Source organism: Melopsittacus undulatus, chromosome 12 (assembly GCF_012275295.1).
Source record: "Melopsittacus undulatus isolate bMelUnd1 chromosome 12, bMelUnd1.mat.Z, whole genome shotgun sequence".
Classification (NCBI taxonomy): domain Eukaryota; kingdom Metazoa; phylum Chordata; class Aves; order Psittaciformes; family Psittaculidae; genus Melopsittacus; species Melopsittacus undulatus.
The window spans coordinates 20,928,007-20,955,240 of NC_047538.1; the positions used below are offsets into that span (position 1 = coordinate 20,928,007).

At 45.5% G+C, this 27,234-nt stretch overlaps 1 protein-coding gene across 7 annotated transcripts in view; it reads right to left on the bottom strand.

Moving 5' to 3' along the window:
* Positions 1-27,234, bottom strand: part of PITPNM2 (phosphatidylinositol transfer protein membrane associated 2) — a 131,261-nt gene that overhangs the window by 89,158 nt on the left and 14,869 nt on the right. For 6 of the 7 annotated variants that reach the window (XM_034068009.1, XM_034068007.1, XM_034068006.1 and 3 more), the window contains exon 2: positions 26,208-26,307. The gene's annotated coding sequence lies outside the window, so the exon portion shown is untranslated. Of the gene's footprint in view, positions 1-26,207; positions 26,308-26,707; positions 26,744-27,234 lie in introns of those variants that run through there. The other variant, XM_034068005.1, reaches the window with a different exon arrangement.

The window sequence follows — 27,234 nt, forward strand, 5'->3', positions numbered from 1 at the left end:
CTGCCTATGAACCAAAGCAGCTTCACCCATCCAGCAGAACCTGTGCATGTCAGAAATCTAACCCCAAGGAGGAAAAGATCCCAATGCCCCTATGGATGGTCAGCGAAGAACATGGAATTGTTTCATCAGGAAGGTGAAGCATGTCCTGAAGAGAGGTGCAGCAGGACAGAGGAGAGCATCATCTCAGAGCTGGGACCCTTTGGATGCAGCAGCCAGCCCAGGACACAGCTCATCCCAGAGACACTGTCAGTGCTCAGAGAGCAGGATCCTCTGTGACTGCATCCACTCTGTTTGCAGAACTTCAAGCTCTATAATGATACGGTTCCTGGAAGAGCACTTCTAACTGAATTAGGGACATCTTGTGAGCACACCCTTGGCAGCAAGAGGATGCGATGTGGGAAGGCTCCTGACTGCATGATCCAGGCCTCTGTCATTCAGTTCCATGCCCCTTGCAGCAGAGGTGAGAGGCAGGTGTTTTCAGAGCAGATTGCTAAGTTTGTGTTCTGTATTTGTGGGTTTTGGTTTGGTTTTCTGCTTTACACACACTTTTATTTCTCTAAGGTAATAAAATGAATTGCTGCTCTTTCTCTTTTACCAACAGTGGTTGTGCTGCTGAGAAAGCCCTCGTACCACAGCAATACTCAAAGAAGCAGCATGGACTCAGTTCTCCTTCAAACAGGAAGGACAGAGGCTCTAAAGAAGCTTCACCCTACGTTAACCAGGTTTGGCATTGCCCAGACACGCTTGCTGAAGGAATTCTGATGCAGTGGAAGAAGGGATTTCCCACAGCAACAACACTTTACACAGTTGTCCAAACTAAAACACCCATTTGACAGCAGATTCTGCTCATCCTTGGATTCATTCATGCTCTGAAACGGGCCCTTAAAAGGAGGGTTTGTTGTTCTTCTGCATGAAGCAAAGCTGTGCTGAAGTGTTTGTTTCTGATGGAGCAGGGAGGCAGCCATAGGGAGGAAGCAAGCTGTGTCTGAAGAGAAGAATTCCTGGCAGATGGGTCAAGAGCAGCAGCTGTGTTCACAGAAAACACATGAATCTCTACATACTTCAGGCTCTCATTTGGAAAACATCGCAAGAGACAGTGTATGACAAGGGGAAACGGGCTGGTTTTGACAGCAGGCATCAGGGTAGTGTTCTGAACCTTTCCAGTGGCTGCTGCAGATGAATGTCTCACTGGGCAGGGAAAAGGTCCATGTTCATAATGAAGCTTTACTCATTCCTAACAGTACCAGAAATACCATGGAGAAATACGGGTCTTTACTACAGTGTGATCCCCATATGCATTAGAACAACTCACACTCACCCTGGTGCAAGCTGAGCCACTGCTGCTCTCAATCAGTCCTTAATTTCCTTGGCAGCACCGTGGCCCTGTGCCATGCTCCCTGTGCACACCATGAGCACATTTCTCTTCCCCCAGAGAGAGGATAGAGTTTATCTACACAACACACAAGGGATGTGAAAGGGGAGAACCAAAAAGGCTCATGTCCTTGATGCGGGGCAGGTGCATAGCACGGGGATGACCAAAGAGGACTGAACCTGAGCAGCCAGAGCCCAACAAGCCTGAAATGACAGAGTTCACACTTCACACACCATCAACCAGGATTTACAGTGCTCATTGCACACCACTTTCTGCAGCCAAGGCAAAAAGCAGCTCCACAGCTTCTCTGCAAGCTCAGTAGAGGCAAAGGGCTGCTGCTGGATTTACTGAACTGTGTCACGGAAAGAGCTACAGATACCTTATCATCACTGAAATGTTACAGAGATAACGTGGGGTGTTTGCTGCCTCCTGGAAACACAGCTAAGGGCACTTTCATGCTTATCCTGCACCGAAACCACTGCATCAAATGCTTTATGCTACCAGAAGTTCCAAGCACCCATCAGAAACAAGAGCATCGCGTACTTTGAATTGCCTGGTCTCAGCAAGCTCTCTCCAGCCCTTTTTGCACACCCTTGCAAATGGATTGTTCTCCCCAGGTAGGGCCAGGGAGACCCAGGAATTATTACAAGCAGAGCAAGTAATGAGTTTACCAAACCCTTTATGCCAGTTACACTTCAAATGCTGCCCTAAATACACTACCTGTTAACAGTCATTAAATAAGCAACAACAGTTGTGCTCTCAGGAGTTTGTCATTGAAGGACTGGAAAGCACTTTTGTCATGCAATGATGTAAGTGCAGCTTTGCTCGTTCCTCTTGGTGAGGATAGGGAGGCAGCACTCCATTTCCAGAGGAGCACTCCATAGGGGAACAAGCACTCTTGTTTTTTCCTTCATAGCTTAGATGCATAGAAGAACACGAAGTGTGATGTGAACATCTGGCTTAGCGAGCACACACGGGAGTGCTGCAATAAGAGGGGGAAGAGCATTAGGAATAACCATATCAAAGACAGAGCCAGTCCTATGAGCCTTTTGCAAGAGAGCAAGCTAAAGATTACTCCTGGAACACCAGCCTGCTGTAGGGAAGAAAGCAGGGCAGCAGAAGGGTAACTCAGTCAGCAATGCTGATTATAAAGGAAAATAAACCATCATTCCTATTGCATTTCATAAGATCTCCCTACTGAAAGCACCTCTTCAGGCTGGTAGGAACAGCAGCGTTCAGGAGGAGGAGACCACCTCTTAGTGCCTTGATGAACTTCATCCTGCACAGCAAGAGCCCTGCAACAGACATACACTCACCTGGGCCAGCGAGAGGAGCTGAGAGCAGGAGAGCTGTTTGCTTCATCACATATTCAGCAGGGTCATCTCTCCTCAATTGTTATTCTGAGGACTCGGCCCTTCAACTCTTTGCTATTTATGCACATTGTTCATCCCAGCCCGCCTCGCACTTGTAAGCATTCACAAGCCTTCAGATAAGACTTGCTCTATTCATAAATAGCAGGGCTCAAACAGAGAAAGATCCCAGCATTAGTCAGAGCTATTGAGAGAAGGGAAATTAGATGGAAGGTACAGAGAGAAAGGCTGAGCATGAGTGCTACACATTTAAATGACATTGACATTTCTTCAAAGCTTCATTGGGGGTTTTATGGCTTGGGGGGGGTTCTTTGGTTGATTACTTAAGGCTACAGTTGCAAAGGTAAAATTCTTACCAAAAATGATCAAGCAGCTGTTATTGGCACAGTGGGAGAGGAAAAGGGTAGGGAGAGGCTGAATACCATATAATTACTATCCAAGCTTCCTGTGGAACAAGAAAAGTATGACTAAAAGGAGCAGAAAGGTCAAACTCAAAAGAGAACCCCACACAACAAGACCCCATGCACCCAATCCATGGGGTTGAGATACCAAACCTATCGTCACAAGAGACAGATTGCTCAGAACAAAGGGCACGGAGCTGAAACGTGCTCACACCAAGGAGCAATGCCCATTTCACTCTGTACTCCTGTGTGCGCAAAGAGAAGGGGTGGAAGACAAGCAGCTTCTTAATAAATCCCTTCATTAAGAGAACTTATCATAGGAAAGAAGCTCTACCCACTGGAAAGCACACTTAGTGAGCACAGCAACTAATAAATACCAAGACAACTCAAGACATTTATGTTGTTCTATCTTTATTCCTTACCTCATCAGATAAGCTATAAACTGGTAGGTTTATTCTTAAGATCCCCCCCCAAGTGGCATATAGCACTATTGCTTCATTGCTGTTTCAAGGATTCCCCCCCACTCACAGGCTAAGAATTAACTCGCCACTTTAAGCCCCAAACCTGTGAAAACACACACGAACAGACAGCTTTGTGTACGTGAGGCTACAAACGTAGGTAGGGAGCACGATCCTATTCTGTGCTGCTTAAGGAGAAGAGAAAAACAAGAGTGGAAACCAAACACCAAACCTTTAGAGAAGTCTCTCCTTGCTCCACCAACCACTTGGACTGTGATCGGCTTCTCAAAACCAGGCTTTGTCAATCCTTCTTTTACATGAAGCAAACGGATCCACCTGCAGCGTTGCACTGCACCACAGCCACCTTTCATCCCAAAGCGCCCACTCTCAACTTCATCCTTTGCTGTACATGGACAAGATAACCTCTCCTGAGGCTAAAAGCTGCACAGAACAGTTACAGGTTGAAGAACATGCAGGAACAGCAAACTAAACCCAGCATTTCTGACATTGCTGCGCTGGTGAGTCATCAATTGATGCCTGTTTGTCAGCTCCTGGAACAGCCAAGACCTTCAAATGCAGCTGAGGCCAGCAGACCCTTGATGGAGATGAAGCCAGGCTTGCACCAGGATGCCCAGAGCCAGAATTGCCTTTCCCCTCCTTTAACTGTTAGCCACCAACAAAAGCAGGAAGGGATCAGAGAGGAACTTCAAGTGACAACATCCTTCCCTCCCGCTTCTCTCCCAACTGCAGACTCCATGATGAGATGCTCAGGACACAAACCCCAGCAGTATTTTAGCCAAACCCAACCCTTCCAGTCAGTTCTGTCCCAGGGAAACAGCTTTTCCATCACAAAAACACAGGGTTAATTACAGTCCCTGGTGCAGTTTTACTCCAGATTCATCAGATGTCAACCATTGCTCAGCCTGGTTGCAGGTCTAGCAGATGCCCAGACCCCAAGTAACAAGAGCAGTAGATCAGAAAAGCCCATTGTACTGACATGGAACAACAGAGGTGACACAAACCTCTTGAAGTGGTTCAGGGGATTTGCCTGTGCTTCATTAAGATCCTATTGGCTGGGATGCAGAGGGGGAAATTTAGGGATGTATTTGTATTTAATGGTAGGGACCACGTAATAATTTGCAGTCTCTATGCCCAAGTGTCACAAATATCACCTGTAATGAACACATGCTTTATGTCCTTTATTCTCACCTTCCAGTTTTGCTTTCCTATGGTGACCTACTGCGCCCTTCCTATACTTTCACATTCTCCCCTACCACAAGCTCTGCTGGAACAACATCTAGCAGCACAATCAAACCTGTTCCCTGCTGAAGCCACCCAGCTCAGACTCTTTTGTCAGCATTTAACTATAACAGTAACGTCCGCAGCTCAGAGCGAGGAGAGCTGACAAGACCAAAAACCTCAAGTCAGCAGGGACCAAGAGACAAGTTTCTTATCCCTAAAAACAGCTTCCACACACCCCCGTAGCCTTGCAAATTTAGAACAGCTAAAAAAGAACCCCCACAAGGGAAGTGGAGCTTGTTCAGTGGCCAGCACGGCTCTCTCCAAGTGGGATCAGAGGTAAAGCGTTCAAAAGTCCCATTAACAAAGCAGCAGCCTTCTGATGCTTAAGTGACTTAATGCTTTCAGAAAACAGGAGCTGGGTACATCACACGTTAATGGAAAACTGTGTTTCTGCTGCTTAAAAGCTTGTGGCTCTAGGAAAATTCAAGTGACACGATAGGTTTTGAGCAATAAAACCTCACACTGAGCAGCTTGAGTTTTCCTTTGCTAATTACCAAAAAGCCAATGTTGGCAAGGGATACGAGATGCTTATCCAATGGATTCAATAGAAGATTGCTCATTTGTGTGCATTTTGAAAGGGCAACCCCTTCTTGCCTCCCCTCTCTCATTGTTATATTTAAATACATTAATATTTTAATCTTCTAAAAGCACAAGCAATTTCTCTCTTTAAAAATAAATAAGGTGGTGAATGGGATCATTATGAGGAAGCAGAATCTAGAGAAACATTTTAATGTAGCTACAAACATCTTTCAATACCTGTAAAGCAAACAGAAGGTCCATCCAAAGTCATAAAGGATGAGCAATTTTGGATGACCAAAGCAACACCCTTTAAAAGGAGCACGGTTTAAGGGGATAAACCTGCAAGCACCTACTGATGTCTGAGAAGACAGAAGAGCAATCAGACTTCCATCACTTCAGGGAAATCTTTCCTTCCATGTTTTGCCATAAAAAGATAAATGACAATAAATAAATACTAATGATAAAACTAATAATAACAAAGAGACAGAAGGAGGCAGACAGACATCTGGGTTATGTTCTAAATGTAATTAGAAGCCTGACAACAGGACAGAATAATGTCAAACAAATTACGAGCAATGTGTTTTCATTCACAGGGTGACAAGTCAACAGGCAGTCAGTTAATTTTAAGACTGATTATGTACCAACTCCTTAAATAAAACAAACACACTCACATACACGTATAAGCAACGGGGAGGCCAAACACACAATCGATTTCCCTTCAGGCTGAGCATCTCAGTTGTATCTGAGAAACAGCCACTGTATTTTAAGGGAGATGGTTGGTTTGTTTTACAAGCAGCTGCCATTCCTTTCCAGGTGCTCAAGCCAACATGCCTTATACCCCAGTCCTGGAGCTGCTGAGCATCCTCAATCATCACCAAACACTGACACAAGCGTAATGAAGTGCATTTATAATGACACTACAGAGCGCAACTCCCACTCACAGTCCATACTGGAACATTGCCTTCCTGCACAGGGGCTCTTAGGTTTGGGGTGGGCTTGGTCAGGGTAGTGAGATGCAACCCCACAACCAGAACTGCACACTCCTAATGCAGGTAACTGTGAAAGGAGGGAAACCTTCTTTCCACCAGAGAGATGGCTCTGCCAAAAAGCTTTTCAGAGCAGACCAAGCCTCAAAGTGTTGCCTATAACAGGTTACAGATTGATCAGGGATAAAAGTAGCTACAAAACACTCCACAATGTTCCCCACCTTGAACTTTAAGGTCCCACGGGAGGGACTTTAAAGTCCTGCTGCACATGAAAGGACCTGAAGATAACTGACAGCAATCCCTGGGCAAACTAGAGTGTGTCCCTACAGGCAAGCAGTGGCTCTCCTCACCATGTCCAGGCAGTGGGTTTCCCAGCATGGAGCTGCATCCCTGCTCTAAAAGACCCATTCTGCTTCCCACATCAAGACCTCGCAGGGACCAATTCACACCAAGCTTCAACTTTCCACTTCCAAAGCAATTAAAAAAAGAACTAAAAATGATCTTAAGCTCCCAAATAGCAGAGGGGGAAGATGTCCAACCTGAGGAGACAGGGGCTGCAGAGGGCAGCTCTTCCTCTTCTTGCGGCAGTAAGAACTACCTACTGGTTTGAACGATAGTGGCTTCCTGGGAACACCACTGCAGAGCCAAAAAGATGCCAGCTATGATGTAAATAGAGGGGAAAAGCAAACAGACTTGGTGCAAAGCGTTAAGACAGCAACAGGACATGGTGATGGAGACGCCAGGCTGCAAGGAGAAACAATGCAGCAAGACAGAATGACAGATGAAGAAAGAAAGGTTACAAAAGCAGAACAGACTAGAAAGGCACTTACAGGATAATAAACCTTGCCTGTGTTTCTAATTATATCTGTAATACTTAAAGCTGAAAGGATTTTAGAAGGCCCATTTAGTTTTCGTCCTCTGTGCCATTTTCTGCCGGTGTTTGCTTCAAATGCCTGAAGACAAATGGGTGGCTTCAGTATCTAACTTATGTAGCTGGGGTGAAACTCTGCAAGGGTCAGGGCTGAAGTGGTTAAAACCCTGCAGTGAGGCAGGGACAAGCTGGGCAGCCCCCACATACCTGTCCTCAAACCTACCAGTGGAAATGCAAATCCAGCAGCACCACTGCAGGTACTCCAGGCACCTTCTGGTGATGGTTTTAATGAACCAGAAAGCCATGGAACAGCACCAGACTGCAAGTTAGACATCAACTCCAAATGCGTTGAATAAAGAAATACACTCACAGTCTGGATGGGCTGTGCAGAAGGCTGGCAAGACCACTTGGAATGATGACAACCCAACAGACCTGTGCCTGGGCAGGAACAGACATGGAAAGCAGGGAGTCAGCTTGTTAAATTCCTCTGGACTCTTCAAGCAGTTCTTCAGAGCTTCATGGTACCCAATGAACACATCGACAAGCTTACAGCTGTGAACAACTCCATTTAAATTAGATCTCTGAAGCATGAACTGGCCCAAACGGCTCAATTTGAAACAAAGTGGAAATAACAGGCAGTAGACCAACCAAATAAAGATATATCAATTCTAATTGTAGAGCTATTCAGAGTAGAGTACTCTGGAGAGGAAAAAGGATGTACCCTATCTCCCTGGGAGCAGCAGTGCTTGTCACTCTATGAAGATGTAGCACTCCAAGAGTTCTAATGGCAGACTTCAAGTCAACCCAAACTTCAGCACACAGAAGCCTGTAACAGTCAATCAGGACAAACATCACAACTGGAAGCATTTTAAATACACAAACATGATGAAAACTGCAGCAGCACTACCAGTGCGCTCTAAGGATGAATGCTCCCCTTCCCTTCAGATGGTAACATCTCAGCACTCACTATGCGCTGCATGATTCAGGAGCCTGGCACGTTTGCTGACACCTGAATCTCTGCTAATACGTTTCTTCTACCCAGAAATAGGGGGAAGGGAAAGGCTTTTGGAAAAGGAAAATTACACCAGAGATGTTGTTATAACAGTTCAGAGTATTTCCAGTAATGCTTCAGATGCTGCAGGGAGAGATCTTACCCAACAGCTTTCGGAAACAAGACGGTAATATTTATCCTCATCACCTTCCCCAGCTCAGTATGCTGAGAGCACACAGAGAATGAAAACCACACAGTCTTGGAATAGTTAAGTGTTCAGGGTATGTGTGTTTGGTTTGGGAGCTTTTCTGTTGCGTTATTTAACTACTGATAAGTGAATCAAAGCAGAAAAGCCCTCTAAGAGCACAGCCTTTGTAAATCACACCAGGATGTGGGGAGAAGGAGCAAGGAGCAACACACGTTTACAAAAGGACAAAACTGCTCCAACATATTAAGCAGACATTCCTGAGCTCTCTAAAGCTGAAGAGGCTGGATCCCAGACTCAATATGAACAGCTTGGCCCAACGCTCAGACACCCCACAATGTAAGCCATGAAGTCCCTAAGTCCATCACCCCTTCAGTGTGACCACACTGGGAGGTCTGGTACACCAAGAATGCACCTACTCTTGGGAAGGGCTTTTGCAGCTTATGTTTTCTTAACCAAAAGCTTATAAGCAAAGGGCCTTGGGGCTTCTAAAAACAGCCCAAACTGAGGACAAGCAAGAGCCAGTTTGAACCCTGTATGGAAGTGAAGTGGCCAGTGGCAGCCAACAGCAGTGTGATGGGGCCAGACCCAACCAGCCACTTCCCGCAGCTGCTGTAAAAAGCATCAATGTTCCCATGCTGCACCTGCAATTACTTTAAGCAATCAGGCTTAGAAAAACACTACTAATAAGTGAGGCTCCTTCTTCCTTTCTCATAACAGGACAAATTCTACTTAACCTTCCTGTCACTAAAGACATATTCCATTTAAGAAAGCAGCACAGTATCAATTTAGCAACTGCGCAAACAATACCTTCACGTTGCCATGCCTGTTAACCTTTCATTTACAACAGTGGCTGTGTCAGTTTTGTTTTTTAAATGGAGATACTCACATCCTGAAGGGTAACAAAGTTCACTCTATTAAATTAACATCTGGTATATAAATAGTGTGCTGCCAAAGAGTCAAAAGAACATTTACAAAGTGCTAAAACCAGGTGACTGAGCATCAAACAGTCTTCCTTTGGAAGAAGATAAAAGGGGTAATAAACACCTGAAAACTAACCTCTTTCTTTGCAAACATTTCTGGTGTAAGAATACTCAGCTCCAAACCATTTGTTGTGGTTGCTGTCAAGAGAGACCTGAGCAAGATGGTGCAGGCTCTTTGCTGTGCTGCTGCTGTGGAAAGCTAAGGCTTCCATGGGCAGTTTGTTGACCCCACGTATAGGTTGTAACACTCACCCAGCTCCCCAAGCAATTTGCATTAATGAAAGGTTCCCAGGACCAGTCCTTCTCCTTCCCCAGCCCCAGAGGAAGCTTTACACAAGAATCATGGAGATCTTTGCCTCTCTTTGCCCCTTTTTTAAGGTCAGCAATTTCTTATGCTCTATGGGCATGGCTAACAGGAGACAACAGTGAGCAGATCATACAGCACTGGCGTCCCTGCCAACGGGAGCTGTACATGCTCAGTGTAAAGGTTGTGTTTCTTTATCCACAGGATCCCATGGAGCTCAGTTATTATGTTCACTTCTCCATCATTTTAAAAAGGCAAAGGAAATAAAAGGCAGAAATTATCTTCTAAAACAAGCACTTTTTTGTGTGCTAAAGTCTCCAGCGAAGAAATATAAAACACAACTGCAACAAGAGCTCAGATTGCTGCTTTAGACTCTAATGGCTTCATAACAGTAATTAAGGCTTCTTCCTGACTTCATAACTATGCCGTAATGCATTTATCAAAAGCACATTACCACAATGGACACATTCACTCCTCCTGCAGTGTTCCGACAGCTCCCTTTGGACCCTATCAGAAAATAAAATCTTATGTGGTCCAATTAAAGCAAGCATAAATCCAGATCATTTCTCTGTGGCTGTGTTGAATGCACTGCTCTGTCAAGGTTTTAAATGGGAAAATGGGTAAGTGCTTTGGATGCAGTAAAAAACTTCCTTCCCAGAACAGCTCCGGGATGCTGAGTCTTTCTTAAGAGCCACAGGAAGGAAGGAGCGTTACTTGGGAGCTTTGTTTTTATCACAGAAGGAGGAGAGGTTTTGACAGCAGAGAGACTATTGTCAAGTGTATTTGGACTCACATCAAGTCTCTGCCTTGACAAATTGGACTGGGAGTCCTTTCACAGTGGAAGTGCATGAGAAAACATAGCATGCAAGGCAGAGCTGTTCCTCCACTTCAGTGCAAAGCAGGAGGGAATGACAGAGCTCTCTCCCTCCCATCCAATTGCTTACAACAGGCTGCAACAAGCACAGCCCAGCAGCGCTCCGCAGGGACGCGCTCACAGATGAGCATCTTCCCACTGGTCCCTCTCCCACACAAACCCCACTGCTTGATTGGGAATACAAATTGCTGCTGCCAGCTGAGCTCCAGGAGGAGCGGCACATGTGTGAAGCTCACACTGTGTAATGACTCTACCAGAAGTGCAAATGCAAGTGGGTGAGTATTGGCATGAACACTGCAGAGCGTAGCTAAAATTAGGGCCAGCAATATGGAGAGCCCATAATATCCTCCGCACCTGGGTAGCTCGGTGCACTCCAGCCCAAACATGCTTTTACTGGAAGAACAGTGAAAAGGGGAAGATGCAAAATACACATGACCTTCCTCACTGCTTGTCCCACCAAGAGAGGTTTTGCATTAGCCATCCTGCAGCAACAGCTCTGAGGGTTTTAGGGTGGGGATAACTTGGAACACATCATCATTTCTTGAGCATATGGAAGCTTATTCTAAACCAAATAGGTTCTCTGCTCTAACAATGATCATCAGTCTTGGCCATATTCTGCTTTCACTGTACACTTCTCCCTCCTATCTTTTAACCACTACCATGGGGGAAAGTTAGCAGTTTGTTTGCCAGAATTATTTGTATTTAGTCAGTATTCAAGCCAGAAGTAGCAAAACCCACTTCACATAAAGGATGCTCAGCATCCCTTACCAGTGAGACTGCATTGTTTACTCCTTGTGTGGAAGGTTTTACACTGATGGGTTCTGACTACTCCTTAGTACAAGGAGAGCTGTGGGCAATAACCTGACCAGGACTCTTTGCAGCAGAGTTCTCCCCCCACCAGGTTCAGTTTCCTTTCCAAAATCACAGCATTTCTCTAACAGCATCCAACAGAGAGACAGGCAAAGCACCAGGCAGCATTCAAAGGAGCCCTTGGGTTTTGTGCCTGGCTTGCAGGGGGTGAGGAGGAAGAGAAGTCAAGAAACCTTCCAGAAACCCTGGGGATGAAAGGAGAGCACTAGAATTGGTTACAATAAATGAAAAGCATAATTCAAATGCTGACATGTACTTCACAAAGCTGTTGTTCAAACTACATGGGAAGGAGCTGCACCAGCCTTCATTTAAACAAGAAAGGAAAGGGGGGAAAGAAAAAGCTTAGGTACAGTATTATCCAAGAGCTGCTCCTGAGGCTCCCATCCAGAACAGACTACCAAGCCCTCATTCAATAAGTAACTGCTACAACGAGATTACCTCCTGGGTGCAAATGTGCTCTTAGTTATAAACAACCTCTTTAAATAGGGAAAAAAAGAAGAGTGCATTATAAAGGAATTTGCCACACATTTCCTTCAATAAATCCTTCCTCCATTCAGTGCTTCCCAACAGGAGCTGGGCTGCCAACTATTATCACCAGCAGTTCTCTCCCACCAGGGAAAAAGTAAAATAAAGAATTCAGACCATAATAATATCTCTTTCATCATAGAAGAATGTTGCTGTGAGCCTTCATGTGCCTGGCTGAGATCTATGCACTCTGATGGTCTCTTCTTTCTCCATCAACTCCCTGCAGAGGGAGAAAGGAACAAATGCTGACCATGTAATGGGTACCCAGAGACTCGAGGGAATCACACTCATTGGGTTTTATATAGAGGAATAAGTATTTTATTTATTTGATTTTATTTACACCAAGAAGAATAGGTCCAAAGGCTCCTGGCAAAAGCACCCATCAGGGCAGCTGGGTGAGTTGCCATCACACTGTGCCAGGTATTCCCCTGCTGAAATACCTACTCTTGGCATATGCCAGAAAAAAGGAAAGGGAAAAGAAGAAAAATTCCCTGCTAATTTCCAGAGCTCCTGACAGTTCCTACCTGCTTGGTTTGTCCTCTGCCAGCTCCATGTCACTGCCAGCTCCCTATGTCTTGCCCAGTGCTCTGCTCCAAAGCCTGTCTCACTCTGGGATTCTGGGATGCTGTGAAGCAGCCAACTTGCTTTCTAGCTGGGTCAGAGCAGAGGGACTGGCTGCAGAACCCCAGGAAGAGCCACCCGTGACACTGTGCAAGGAGTGCACCCAACAGGCACCTACACAGAGCTCAGCACTACTGCAAACAGCCTTGATTTCCAGCCTCTGCCTGCCCAGCACACATGGCAGACACAAGAGAGGATGTTCAAGCTCCCCCCAGGACTGCTCACACGTTCCAAGTGCAGGTGGTGACAGAGCAGGACCACATGCCACATACCATGGCATTGTGTTTGCAGCAGGGCAAGCACAGAGCAGCATGCAAAGCCTCTCAGCTGTAAGAGCCCATAGCCAGAATTGCTCCCAGTGAGGAGCCCGAAGGAACAGCCACTGCTCAAACCATTGTCCCCCCTTTACAGGGCTCCTGCACCACATTCCTGAAGAGGGAACACTAGGAGGTCAAACTGATCTGCAGAGAAGGGGCTTGGACTAAGCTGGGCTGGTCAAAACAACCTCCACAGGGCTGGGCAAAGAGCTGCTAAGGCAGGGAGCAAGATTCAGTATCCTTAAGGGAATCCCCGCCAGAGAGAGGAGATGCTTTTGTCCTCCAAACACATGCTTATTCCTCATAGAAAGTTTACATAAGCTAAAGGAACTAACCAACAAAGTTTTATCACTTCCCATACCCCATCCTCAAGGGATGCCCCAGCAAAGCTCTGCAGGCAGCCACAGCAGGAGCCTAGGATTGTGCTGCATCCCATCTTAGGGGGGCAAAATCCCTGCTGGCAACCTAAAGCATCACACAGATACTCAGGACATATCCAGCTCCGAGTCAGGAAGAGTCATCCATGCCTGTAAGCTGCTCACACCCTTAAGCTCTCCAGAGAAGTTTCAGAGCTTGTAAAACCCTCATGATTCATTTGGAAAGAAACCACAGCCTGTGCTGCAGCCACACCAGTGCAAGGATTCCCATGGAAGAAAGGATGTCTGTGTAAACTGGACTGCGAGAGGGTATGTAAAGAGCACTGACACGATTTAGGGCTCAGCTACAACACAAAAGAGGAGCAAATAGGAGGTTTTCTGCCCTACAAGACACTTTACGCAGAGAAAAGCACCCTGCTTTATTTATACAGAGGTTTTCCTTCCACTTAGCTGGCCATTATCAGCCCAAAACCAACAGGGCACAGGAGACTAATGAACAGCATGAGCAGGAAATACAAAGATGCGGAGCAAGATTTAAAGGACAAATGGTTCAGGCAGTCTTGTATTTTATGGAAGGTCATGCACGGTGTCTTTATACTTCATTTATCAAATTATATCTGAATTGGTGCAGTCATCCTGATTTGAGAAATCATCACACATCTTTTCCCTTCAAAAGGGGAAATAAATACTTCATCTGTAAAGCATTTTGCATCAGAGGATCTCGAGTCCTCCCCTGGCACTTTGCCTCATGAAAGCACCCAGGCTGATAGCTGCTTACCCTCCAGATGGCCTTCAGAGGTGCACAGAAGTGAAGTGTTTTGCCTGTAATGGCTTGGGCAGTCCCACAGCCACAGCTCTGCACCTCCTCCCCCGAGATGCACCTGAGCCAAATGCTGCCCTTAATGAGTGGGATTTTAGAGCCTGTTTTCCTATCCCTGTCACCATAAACAGCCCCATGTTTGCTCACAAGTTGTTCCATTAACAACAAATATGCTGCCACTCCACAGCAGTGGAATTTGCTGTGGATAACCACCAAGAGAACAGCACTGCCTTGCCAGGCACCTGCACCACCTCCCCCTTTAACTCAAACCCAGAGGCATGTTACAATTGCATTATTTCAACGAAATAGAATTATTTCCCCCTGTTCCAAGGCATAAACCAACCACATTATTATGGCCATAGCCACCGTGATTTAATAATTAAAACAAAGGACACACAGTGATAGGAACATAGTAAGTAGCACAGCACTTCATTACAGCTGGCACCGATATTTATGAGCCCTGGAACCAAAGATGGGCTTGAAAATTACATGCCCAAATGCGTCACTTCTAAATTACAACTTAATCAGTCAATATTCGACACAGGGCTTTAAAAAACACTGATCATCTTTTGCTTTTCTCCCCAGTGAAGCTCTCAGAGATAATAAATCATTTATCATATGGCTGGAAACAGCTTACGAAGCAGGATTTGCAATGCAAAACGTGAATCATGAAGCATCACCTTCACCCCTCCTCATGCAGCGCTGTGGAACACCCGTCTCACCCACTGCCTCCTACAGCAGGTCAGTGACAGGGACAGTCTCCATCTCTCCATCACCAGGCTGTAGGAAAGGCTTCACGGTGCTCGCTGAGCTATGTGAGGAATGAGCTGATACACAAGGCAGCCACCCAAGAGCTGCAAGTGCTTTGAAAGCTCCAGACCACACTGTACAGAGAAGTTAATCGAGTAAAAATGCTTTGGACACGTAGCCACAGCCCAAGTGGAGCTCTCGGCCAAGCCTGACGACAATGTGTTATTAACTCAAGTTTAATTATATCCACAAACATACATGTCTAGCTGAGGCACACAACCACGTCTCTCTAGATTTGTTTGTTCTTCTAGTGGTCCCATTAAGGAATTAGTTTTGTGTTCACTTTCATAGCCCAGACCACCCATTTGTCTGCTATTAAATTTGCTCCCGTTTTGTTTCCATAGGAATTTTCCTGGTTCCATATTAATTAATTTATGGCAGAAACAGACAACACTTCACAAAGGACCCTCTAATCAGTGGCTAATAAGGGCGGCTGCAGCACTGCATTTATCTAACACTGGTAAGATTATTCCCAGGCAGAGCACAGTTTCAAAGAACAAGCTATTGCTTCCCCACCAATCGAGTGTGAACATTAAGTACATCCTAATCTTATATTTGCAATGCTTTACATTAGGTGACATCAACTTCCAACAAGGATCATTCCTTCTGGAAAGAAGAATATGGCTATTTGCAATATAGACAATGTATTCTTCTTCTCAGAGGTATTTTGCAGGAAGAATGAGTCAGCAGCAGACACCCAGCCAGGTCTCTACAGCCAACCAACAACTACATAAGCTTCAAGGGGGAAACCTCCCCACTCTCCAAGACCCAAGTATTAGACAGTCACGTTGAAAGGCTGCCCACTCTCCCCAAACAACCCAGTAACCTGACTGCCACAGCAGCAAGGCAAGCAGCTCTGAATATCTCAGCTCTTCCCACACTCTTCCAAGCGCATCAACCATATGCGCAAGTGAAGAGCACGTTCTCCATTCTAATGGAAGAGGCCAAATTCAATTCATGACACCAACCTTTAAAAGTCAGCAGAGACTGAAGAAATGGCTCAGTCGGGAAAGTCTTCTCTCGGAAAGCTTCCGTGCACTATAATGAAGCAACTATTGCAAGCGTTTATTTATTAATACAGAAAGATTTATTTATGAGAGATCTGCAATCAGCTTCACCTCTGAAAGCACAACTTGATGTAGCTTAGCCCCTGGCCAGAGTTTCTCATCTGTTTTTATGTCAGGAAGCAGCATCCATTAGCCCAGGGGTTAGTGGAGAATAGCCCAGGTGACATCTCAGCACTCACTCAGACTCCAGGCTGCCAAAACCCAACCCCACTTCTATGCCAGGCTTCAATACAACAGAGGGAAAGAGGCAGATCTGAAGGCAAGGAAAGCTGGTAAGAGGCACAGTTTGGGGTGTGTATGGTGGTATTCCTGACAGGAGCTGGAGAACTGACACTTTAAATCAGCATGGCATGCAGAAGGGCTGTTATTGTGAGGTAAGTCACCCAAATACTGCTTTTCTAGGAGGGGAAGACCTATGTCTGATGGCTGCAGCACATCGACAGGTCTCTGCTGGGCAGAGCATCTCCCAGAGCTACCAGAAAGAGGAGGTTTGGCAACAGCAGAGCCACTTGATGTAAAGCAACTACACTATAAAGTTATAATACTTATTCATAATATAGGCTAGCTTATATTTAAAAGCAATAAGGCAGCTATTTTAATTTGCAAGCAGCAGCTACTAAGACAACACTAAGAAGTGGGGAGAGGAAGCTTCCCAATGGATTTGTTACATTCTTCCATCATGATTTCACAAAACCTGAGGAGTCAATAAAAGCATATTTTAGGTCTTCAAGGAAGCAGATGCAGAATACTGCCTCGACTCTCCCCGTTGCAAGAGACAAACCCAAATGAAAGTGTTGCACAGCTCCCAGGTATCAGGATCCCAGCCCTCTTCATCTTGTCCTTCATCACTACCCATGGTGACAACAGTAAGACTAAACACAGCTGTCTATAGAGATAGAAGGTACTGCACTGAACAGACCCCAAAAGCATGAGCCTCACCAACACAGAACAACAGCAGACTGAAAAGCCAGAGCAGTTTTCCCACCAGCAGTAGTTGGGATCATGCCACTGCTTCCTGCTGACCCACCTTATGAACTTCCTGCCATCCTGTCCAGGGAATATGCCTTTGTCCAGAGCACAACCTGCAGCAAACACCCCTTGGCTGCTGCTGCTGTGGCCACAAAAGAGACAAGAGCACTCAGAACCCTTGAGAGGAGGATACCTGTGGGGCTGGAACCTCCTTGGGGTGCTGGGGAGCACCTCGACTGCTCAGACAGGAGCATCTCAGCCCACATCCTCCCCTTCCATTTCACATGGTGGTTTCTCACCAACACAGCTCCTGATTAAAGCTTTGCACTGACATCTGAAGACTCAAAGCCAAATAAAAAAGAGCCCTACAGTTCCTAGTCTGATTCATGCCTTTTTAATGCCTGGAGTTCCTATCATGTGGAAAGCATCTTTTGCAGGATACTACTTTGACCGTGGCTGTTCATAAATGTTAAAAAGACTCACTAATGCTCTGCTAAACTTCTCACAGAAGTATTTATATCGGCACCCCTCTATTTCTTTCCAACAATAATCTAATTCATGGCCTCTTATCTTAGCTATGGAACAGCATGTTAAATCCAAGATCACAGCTCATTTAGATAAATGGAATTGGGCACATCCAGCGAGTCATTCCTGCTGTGACATTTCTACTATTGACAGAGTTATTTCCAGGCCCAGCGTGGGCAGGGAACTGGGAGGACTCAGAGACTTCAGCACAGGCACTGCCCCTTGCTGAGGATGCACAGAGCAGCCACATTCTCTAAAGGGACTCTACCTGGGCCTTGTCACATATGAAGAAGCATTCTGGCAGCATTTCTCAGAAATAACCTTCAACAGATACTTCAAAACATAATCCATCAAGATAGACCTCAAAATAGGAAAAACAGGAACAACTCTTCTTGGTAGGTTGTGTTCTAGCTACGCAGAGAAGCATCAGGAGACAAACTAGTCACTGGTCAAGAGGATACCTCAAATTAATCTCAAGGTTATTTGCTTAGTTCTTTCCTAAGCACAAACAGAGCTGTCAGAAAGTTTCCCTTTCTTAATTCCTTGTTATTCCCTACGAGCTCTTGAGAATACAGCTGAAACTTATGGGCCTCTCTGGGATTTAAGAGCACCCAGTGGAACCTAAGCACTTAGTAGGAGATGAGCTGAAGTGAGACTATTACTGTAGAGCTTAACAGTTAAATCATCCAGAATAGATTACAACTTCCAATCACATAAATTGAAAGTTCTCCTTCAGTACTGAACAGTTCCCATTTTCTCCAGGGCTCCATCCTCACATTCCTTTCTAATCTGAATAAATATAGTAATTGCATATCCACCCCCCTCTTTTGGCTTTTCTTACCTATTTTTAATAAACACAACCACTGGGCTGATGCAGAAACAGCAAAGGATTATCTTCAGATACTCCTGATCTGCATATTGATTTCAACTCATGATTCTTCACAAACAAACTGGATACACAAGAGTCTGCCAATACATCTGCTGGGGCATCTCTCTCTGCTCCCAGCCAGCAAGCCCATGCACAGCAACCAGCACAGCCTTGTCCTGCAGAGCATCCTGCCTCAGTGAGGAGTGGTACTTTCTGGACAGTTTCCACTTGAAGCTGTGAAGCTGAGATGCAACCAGAAGTGGTCACAGGCAGGCAGCTGCACCCATCACAACAGTTTTAGTGCTGGGGCTGAGCTGAGGTTATCTCGCTGATAACCCACAGCCACCCTGGGGACATCTGTGCAATGTGCACAGCCACACATGGAGGTTCCAAAGGACATAACCCAAGACTTGGCTGTAACATGTAATTCCCCTGCACTGCCTCAGAGCGCTGTGTGAGCCCTGCTCTGCTCAGCCTGCAGAAAGGAAGCTGCCCTTCATTTAGGGGGATGTATGTGCTTTGTGCATACATAACAGCGCGCTACTGCCCATTGACAACTGTGTATCTTCCTCAAAAATCGTATTTTCAGCCAAAAGAAACACTTCTGATTGTTAAGACATGAATCTCTATACCATATACCCCAGAAATTAATCATTTCCCACACTCTACTAACACCCATCGTAGCATATTGATGTGCTACATCGCCTGCCTCTGGAAAACTAACTGCTTGGATCAGTCAAAAAGGTATACAATTTAAGATCCTTTTATTCAGGCAAAATCCACTCTTCAACCCCTCCCTCCAACAATAAGGCATTTAGTGGATCTGTCGTAACTATTCACTGCATGCTGCTCATCAGTCTGGTTGGAGATGGACAGTGAGGGTTCCACCTTTAGTCCTATAGGTCCTATAGGAAAGAATCTCAGAGTAGGATATTTTCATCAGATAAGGGTGTATTCTATGCAATAAAAAGAAGCTAACATCACCCTTATCTGCATTACATCAAATACCTCTTGCTTCCAAAAGCCCTTAAGGCTGCAGAGCTTTCAGTTACCTTTTCTCCCTCTATTTCCACTGGCATTAATGCTGTTCCTCACAAGTCTGCTGCCAGCCCATGCATGCTCTCTCTGGATATCACAAAGTCTCGGCTTTGCTGACTTTTCCCCCTGTTCGAAGGACATTTATCAGGCTAAGCCCAGAGTTTTGGATGACTAATCAAAAGACTGAATATGTTTTAAAGATCTAATGCTCCCTTCACTATTTATACTAGTGAATGTCACTTTGACACTATTCTGGCTTCCGCCTGCAAGGAACTTTCCAACTCCAATTGCCTTAAAACGAACATGCTCTCATGAGCACACAACAGTACTATTTGCTCCATCCTTCCTTCTCCCAAGTTAGCTTCAGCTGTCACCAAAACCACAGTAAGCATTTTCCTTCTGAAGAACTATGTGTTCTTGCAGTTATATTCAGTGGACCAGAAGAGTCTGGCATCATTGGAAAAAGAACTATCTGATTTCTTGGACTCACTGCAAGAGAACCTGTGTTGGCCAGATCCAGTTATTACCACCAAGAACTCAGTTAAATTAAAGATGCTCTAGGCAATGAATATTGGCTGTACAAATGATGATCAAGCATTTACACACCACACATAGAGCTTTGGGGCTTTGCTCTTTCAAGGTGTTTCTTCCTGCAGTTATAAATAACTGAGAGCAAAATGCTTTGTGAGTTAGCATAAAGGTTTGCAGAACTGCCATCCACGAATCACTGCCACTATTTTAGTAAATGGAAAGTCAACAGCTCTTGAGAACCTTTCCCATTTGTCTCCGTTTTCAGCTTGTTCAGATCTGAAAGTACATTTCAGCTTAATTCAGGCTGAGTCAAGGTCAAATCTTCTATTTTCACCATGATTTCCACTGCCTTCTTTCACCTATATTCCCTGTCATTTCTATTTCTATGCCACGTTATAAAAAGGGCAATATGGCCTGCAAAAGCAGCTCCACCTTAGACCTACTTTGAGATACTGAACCCAGGAGTGCCCCTTTTATGTGAGGGAAGAGAGAGCTGCCGTGTTCAGATGGCTAATCCTTGTATGACAATACTTTGACATTGCAGAGAACACCACCTCTGGGGAGCAGCTAGAGGAAAGCACAGAAACAAAATAGAGACAGTCTTCCTAAAATATGCTCAAGGCAACAGAACATTTCTACCACGATTCCCATCTTCTGGCTCTCAGTCCTCAGACAGAGAAAACATCTCTAACAACTTCCAAGCAAGCCAGGTCTCCATCCAGATCTGCCTTTAAATGGCCTTCTCTCACTTCATCAGTTGCCCCTTTCCATCCCACCATTGAGGTATGGTAAAAGCAGGTCCACAAGCACAAGCCTTGTGGTCTCCCCTCCGGGAAGGGTGAAATTCCTATTTCACAGTAAGGGCTCCAATGGGAATCTTACCGAATGTCCCAGTGAATTGCACAGCATCTGCTCTCTGCTGCGCTCAGGACAACCTTCTCGACAGAGCTTTTCCAGGAGGGGCTGCTCATCAGGTCTTATTTTTAAAGAATCTGGGCCAAGTCATCCCTGCTGTAGCTTTAATGACGTCAATGAGCTACAGCAGGGGTGAAATTGGGCCATTATTTTTTATGTCCATATGTCATGTACCCATTAAAGGGGAAAAATGCAAAAGAAGATCAAGGAAGAAGTTCTTGAATTGAAGACTATCCTGTGCACAGAGATATTCACGTCTAGATGTGGAATGTTACTCTCTTGTTCCTGCTGTACACTTATAAATACAACAGTTTATGGAAAAAGAAATACTTGTGCAGTGTCAAAGCACAATGAGAGGTCTGCAGTGACAAATGATATCTACTGTTTGTATCCTGTTTTGATGAAAAATAACCAAGAAGCCTTTACCAGGAAAAGGCCTCTTCAGAACTCAGAAGTAAGGGACAGAGTTGCCAGTACCTGTTAGTTTCTCTATTGTAAACCAGGATTAATCATGCTCTGCTTCTCACCACCCAGTAGTAAAGCCCAATGGACCTTGTTCTGAGCTCATTTCTTAGTAAATCCGATCCATGATTATACAAATATCGAAGTATGAAATCTAAGTTTAAACCTAAGCAGTGTTTGCTGTAAACAGTCAAAGCCTCAAACACTGACACAGAGAGGGACGTAGCTGAGACCAAACCTGCCAGATGTAGGCCACCAGCTGTGAACAGCAGCAGTAAAAGCCACCACAACACACTGGGATCCTGGGCTGATTTTCAGAACCCTATCACTTACATTGAGTGCCCCAGACCATGAGGTGCTGCCCTGGGCTGCAGGCAGTGACTACAGCCAAACCACAAGATACATCAGAACCACTGATACCTACAGCCAGAATATCCCAACTCCATCCTTGAAAGCTCACTTAACTGACATTTAAGCATCTGAGTAACTATATTCACATGAACATAGGTAAAATTACTCACCAATATGCCTTTGAAGCTAGCCAGATTTCTCAGAGTGGTCCAGGAACAGCACCAGATCACAGGAGTTTGCTGTTCAGGGCCTCTCCTCTGTATGCAACTTTGATTTCACAGCTTAATGGAAGAGTCCTTTGAAATCTTCAATCCTAATTCTCTAAGTCTCAGCTTTAGTCAAAGCCTGAGCCTTCGTGGAAAGGCTTTTTAACAATGGTTTTCCCTTCGCATTAATGCGTTCTGTTTCCCACAACAAGCCACAACAGTTTGGGTTTGTTGCCTTATTTTGATTTCTCTCCTCCCTCCCCCCATTCCAGCCCTGGAATCAAAATAACTTGAGATGGAAAACGTGTGACCTCCCGAGCCTTTATTTACAGTATCACAAACCACAAGGGAAGGATCTGTCCAAGCTTTCCAGCTGGAATGGGAACAGCAGGGGAAAAACGTGCCCTCGTTTCTGCAGCCGTGATATTTAACACATCACAGAGGAGAAGGAATGGGGAGGAGGTAGGAGAGGTACAAGCAAGTAATGATACCATGGAAATATCAGCTCTGCAGGTAGGTTCATGTGATTAGGTCTTTTCTCCCGAGAAATAAACAGAGGTACATGCAAATGTAATTGCAAAACCAGCCTGACACATATTTAATGGGGTTGCTTCTTGACTTTTACATTATACAAGACTGTAAAATAGAGAAGCCTTCTGGACTTTCACCTGAATTGGTATTAGTGCTGTAATGATCTCTCTTCATGCCACCATCCCCCAGATTACAAGAGACTGTCAAAAACAAGCAGCCAGAAGCAGTGGAATCTTCCTCAGACATTTAAACAGCACAGAGGAACACAAATGAGCAAGGTTTAGATCTACAGAAAGCTGCTTGCAGCAGGAAACTGTCAGTTAGTTTGTGGTTACAACCACACCAGTGTCACAGCTCTTTCCTCCCAGTTAAATATATATGACCAAAGAGTTCCTCGTGTCTACTGTTTCGACGGTATAAGGAGGAAAACAACGGGAAGAAAACCTGTTCATACTTCCACTAGGCTGGCACTATGGAATTCCTATAGAGGAAACTCTCTTTTGAAAGGGGATCCTTCTGTACCTTTCCAAACACTTGTGTCCCAGAACGTCAGGGCTAACTCAGTTTACCTGTAACTATCTCCTACCTTTACAAGACCCCATTTCCCCTCCCTTATCTATTAGCAGCTTCCCCTTCTCCCTGCCTGGCACTGTCACAAGTGCCACACTAACCCACAACCTTTACCCATCAAGATAGGGGAAAACCACAATTCTACTGCTCCATTACACTACCAAACAGGGTTCCTCTCCTTGCCAGTACAAATGCAGCCATCACCCAGCTCTCTAAAGTGTTATCAACCTGATCTAACTCACTATGAAGTGTTGTGCAATACAGGCTCTGAAGGAGCCAACATAAGGATAGATTCCTCTGCATTCAATCTGTTTCCATAGATTTACCCACACAAGGGGTACAATTCTCACACCATGGGGTCACACAGCAAGTCCCCTGGTAAGCACAGGACACAGAAAATTAAGAGTCAGCCCCAGTTTGTGTCCATATAAAAGGACACGAGGCTCTGGAAGGGGAAAAGCTTGTCACATTACACGGCCAGGGGTGGAAAATCACAGCACAGCATGACACAGGCACAAAGTCAGGTGCTACAGACAAGGCAGGGAGTGCTGGAAGGGCATTAGATGGACCCAGATGCAAAGCAAACCTGTGCTTCCTTGTGACAAGACACCAGACATCCCTTCAGTGTGGAGCACAAATGGTTCAGAGGGGGCAGCACAAGACCTCTGTCCCCAGCCTGCCTCGTATCTTACCTAAGGCACCCTGTAATTCCACCTGCTTTCACCTCATCTACTGTCTCTTCTCACATATATCAGCCTCCTGCCCAACGTCAGTCTCTGCCTCTTGTTACAGAAACACTCACTCCTCATCCCAATCAGATTCCTGCAGTTGCAGGACTGGTGGAAGCACACAAAGGGGGTGCAGTGCCTCTGGGCAGCTGGAAATGAGGATGCTCAAGGACCAAGCAGCCGATACCTCCTCATTCTGCATCCCCCATCACAATAGTTCTCCCAGTGGCTTTGGACCACTGCAAACACCACAGGCACTCAGGGCTTGTGTGCACACAAACCCCTCACATTCTGCTCCCAGCACAGACTGAGAACACTTCCCTAGGTTTTGAAACAATCCCATGCAAAACACTGCTGGGTATGACTTGCACAGGACCCTCCTCCCATCATGTTCACTCTGTCCAGCAGTTTGGATTCAAACCCTCCAGGTTTGGTAAAGCAAAAGGGCTACACAGGGAAGCTGGTAGAACAGAGGGGAGAATTACCCTGTGCCTACAGGACATTGCTATTCAGCTTTATTCTGTTTTCATGAAGGCTGCATTCCCTGACAAGGTTTAAAACCCATTTTTTCTCCCTCCATTCCTTACCTGTCAATCCACAGACGTTCCTGGCTCTCCAGTGACGCAAGCTGCACAGATTCATTTGTGTGAATACAATTCTGAAGGCAGTTTTCCCTCACCAGCTCAGGAAATTAATGACCACTTGGGCACCAATCTTACTGAGATCTCAGCCCCGTTAAGTCCTTCAGGCAAGTGAAATGAGTGGAGCCACAGCCTAGGGGCAAAGCAAACCCTACATATTGCTAAGGATTGCATTTCTTCTTTGCCGTTACCACTAATTCAGAGAAACACACTCTCCTCTACAACAGCTTACGGGGGGAGCAAAGGGGAGTGCGTGACCTAAAGCAAGGGAGGCAAAGCTCTTGGGACATAGATGTTCTCTCTCAGCACAGGAGCACAAATCCACAGGGCAATTAATGCCTCTCCTCTGTTAGAGCTGCTGACAGCAGCTTTGTTCCCAGAGAGACCTGTCCACAGCTCCTTCAGAGAGCTGTAGTGGGCAGAAGCCATAGGGCTCTCTCCTGAAGAAATCAAGTGTCCCACAGTGGGACAAGCTGCAGCACTGGGAACAGCCTACCCAGGATGGCCTTTAGGTCTGCTAATCCTGAAGCAAGAGGGAATCGACACAGGAAATGGCAACATATTCACTGGGAGCCAGTTTGCTGACAAGAGGTATTCAAATCACCCTTAGTTTTCAAGGATTTCTGGTCAAGATATTGCATGTTAATGCAGAGCTGGTGTCATTGCAGCTTCAGTGTAACTGCTGCGACCCTGAGGTATAAACCCAGAGAAACTGAAAAGATGTTTCAGTCTGATAAGTGAACAGCCTCGGATCCAAACTCATTTATTCTTTCTGTTCTTCCCACAAATCTGTTGCTCTTAAAGCAAAAACCAGCAACAGGAGTTTTAGCATCCAGCAGGAGAAATGCAAAGCTGCTATACCACAGCATCACCGCAAAGGGAAACATTTGGTGGAGCTGAAAGTTAAAAACACCCTTTTTCTGATAGAGGAAAAAACATGGGAATGATGAGGGATGTACTGGGGGAAATAAGATGATGCAAAAGCACACACTGAGCCTAAAGCTGACACTCTGTCTACTGACAAACCCCTGCTCAGCCGCTGATTTTGGAGGCAGGTTTGACATTATGCTGTGCATTCCTAGAATCCACACAGAAGAGGTCTGATGAGAGCTGGACACATACACAATGAACCCACAAGCAACACTCCACAGGTAACAGCACAAGGGAGTAGCAGGTACATATATTCATGATGACGATAAAATCTCTCCATATTTACTTGTTAAAGAGCACCACTTGCTTCATCAGCTACATCCTATATTGCATGTCAATCCTTTTGGCAATGCAAAGCAAATTAAAAGTTCAGAGGGAGGAAAAAAGGTAGAAATTAAGCACAATTTTATGGTGGCACCAGAGGCTGCACACTGCTTATTTCAACACAAATAACATGCAACAAGGTTAAGATTTTCTGGGGGGAAAGGCCCACATTAGATGTAAATATACACAAAGAATTTATGTTAATTGCACATCTGCACAACCATTCTCCCTTTTAACTTACTTATTTGAGAGATTTTAGATAAACAAGGGTGCTGACTACGCAGGAGCAAGCAAAGAGCTTGAGTTTTCATTACAAAGAGGTTTATTACCAACACACACATCTGTGCAATTTAAGCAACCCATGTCCTTTGACTGCCAAGCCTCATACAGCCATTCTTCTAGACTCCATTTTATCATGTTTCCCCCTGAGCATCTGTTCAAGTGGAACCCAAGGTAAGGTTAATCCCCTCTCTCACCAGCGGCACCATCCATCAGTCTCATTACCATTCTCCCTAGTAACATCTAAATGTCTTTTCCCTATCGTAGAAGAAAAATAACAGCCACCCAGGACCTACCTTCTGCAAAATCTCTCTCTAGATGCTTCCAAATGCAGGAGGGAGTAAAGACAGCATTGCTGGAGAAGGATGTCACTGTTGGTCCACATGTGTCAACATCCTAGAGGAAGATAAAACACAGTCACTTAACTGCCATGGGAAATCAACAGCAAGCATAAAGCTGCATTCTTTTCACAGCTCCACCATGCTAATGGCTCCTATGCAAACAACATAAAGCTACAACGTTCTCTAATTGCACATCAGAGTTTCTCTGCAGACATCCCTCCGGTATGTCAGAAATTCAATACGTGATAGTAGGCGGCAGTGAGCACCTCGGGGATTTAAAGTGCGTTCCAAGCCCTGAGTCATCGGCATCTCCAACTCATGGAGATTGAAACAAAACCAAAACAAAGCAAAAAAGAGAAAGAAGAAACCCCACTCGCATGCGTTGCGCTGACCACCCTCATCTGCTCTCTGCACACCCCGTAACTCTCCCCTCAACTCTTTCCCTCATCACACACAAAACCCATCACATCGCAGCGTTCCTCCAGTTAGCTCCCCGCAGACCAGGCAGGATCCCACATTTGAGGGTGGAAACAAACTGGAGCTGCCTTTATAAACCCCACAAGTCCTTCCACACCTGGAGGAGGAGTGAAGCGAAGGCACCTCCCATGGCTGCTGCAGAGGATGGAGCAGCCAGGCCTGAGGGATGGCAGAGATGGGCTGGTGAACCAGCAGCACCCAGGAGGACAGACCCAGCTCCATTCCCACACAGCTCAGGAAATGTCAACCCCAGGCAGCCCATTTACAGCTCATTTCCCAGGCAGCAGATACCTGCTTTCCTCCAAGGCTGGTTTCTCTCAGGAGGGCTGAGAGCAGAAGGAACTGAGAGCAGGCAACACGGTGTTACCTGCCAAGCAGCTTACGTGGTTTGCTTCGTTATGCCAAGCAGCACATTGCCTTTCTAAGAGATTCCTTCAGGCACAGACTCATCATTACCTCCAATCTCTGGGAACTGTTTTTAATGCCACCTTTAAAGCACCTATTT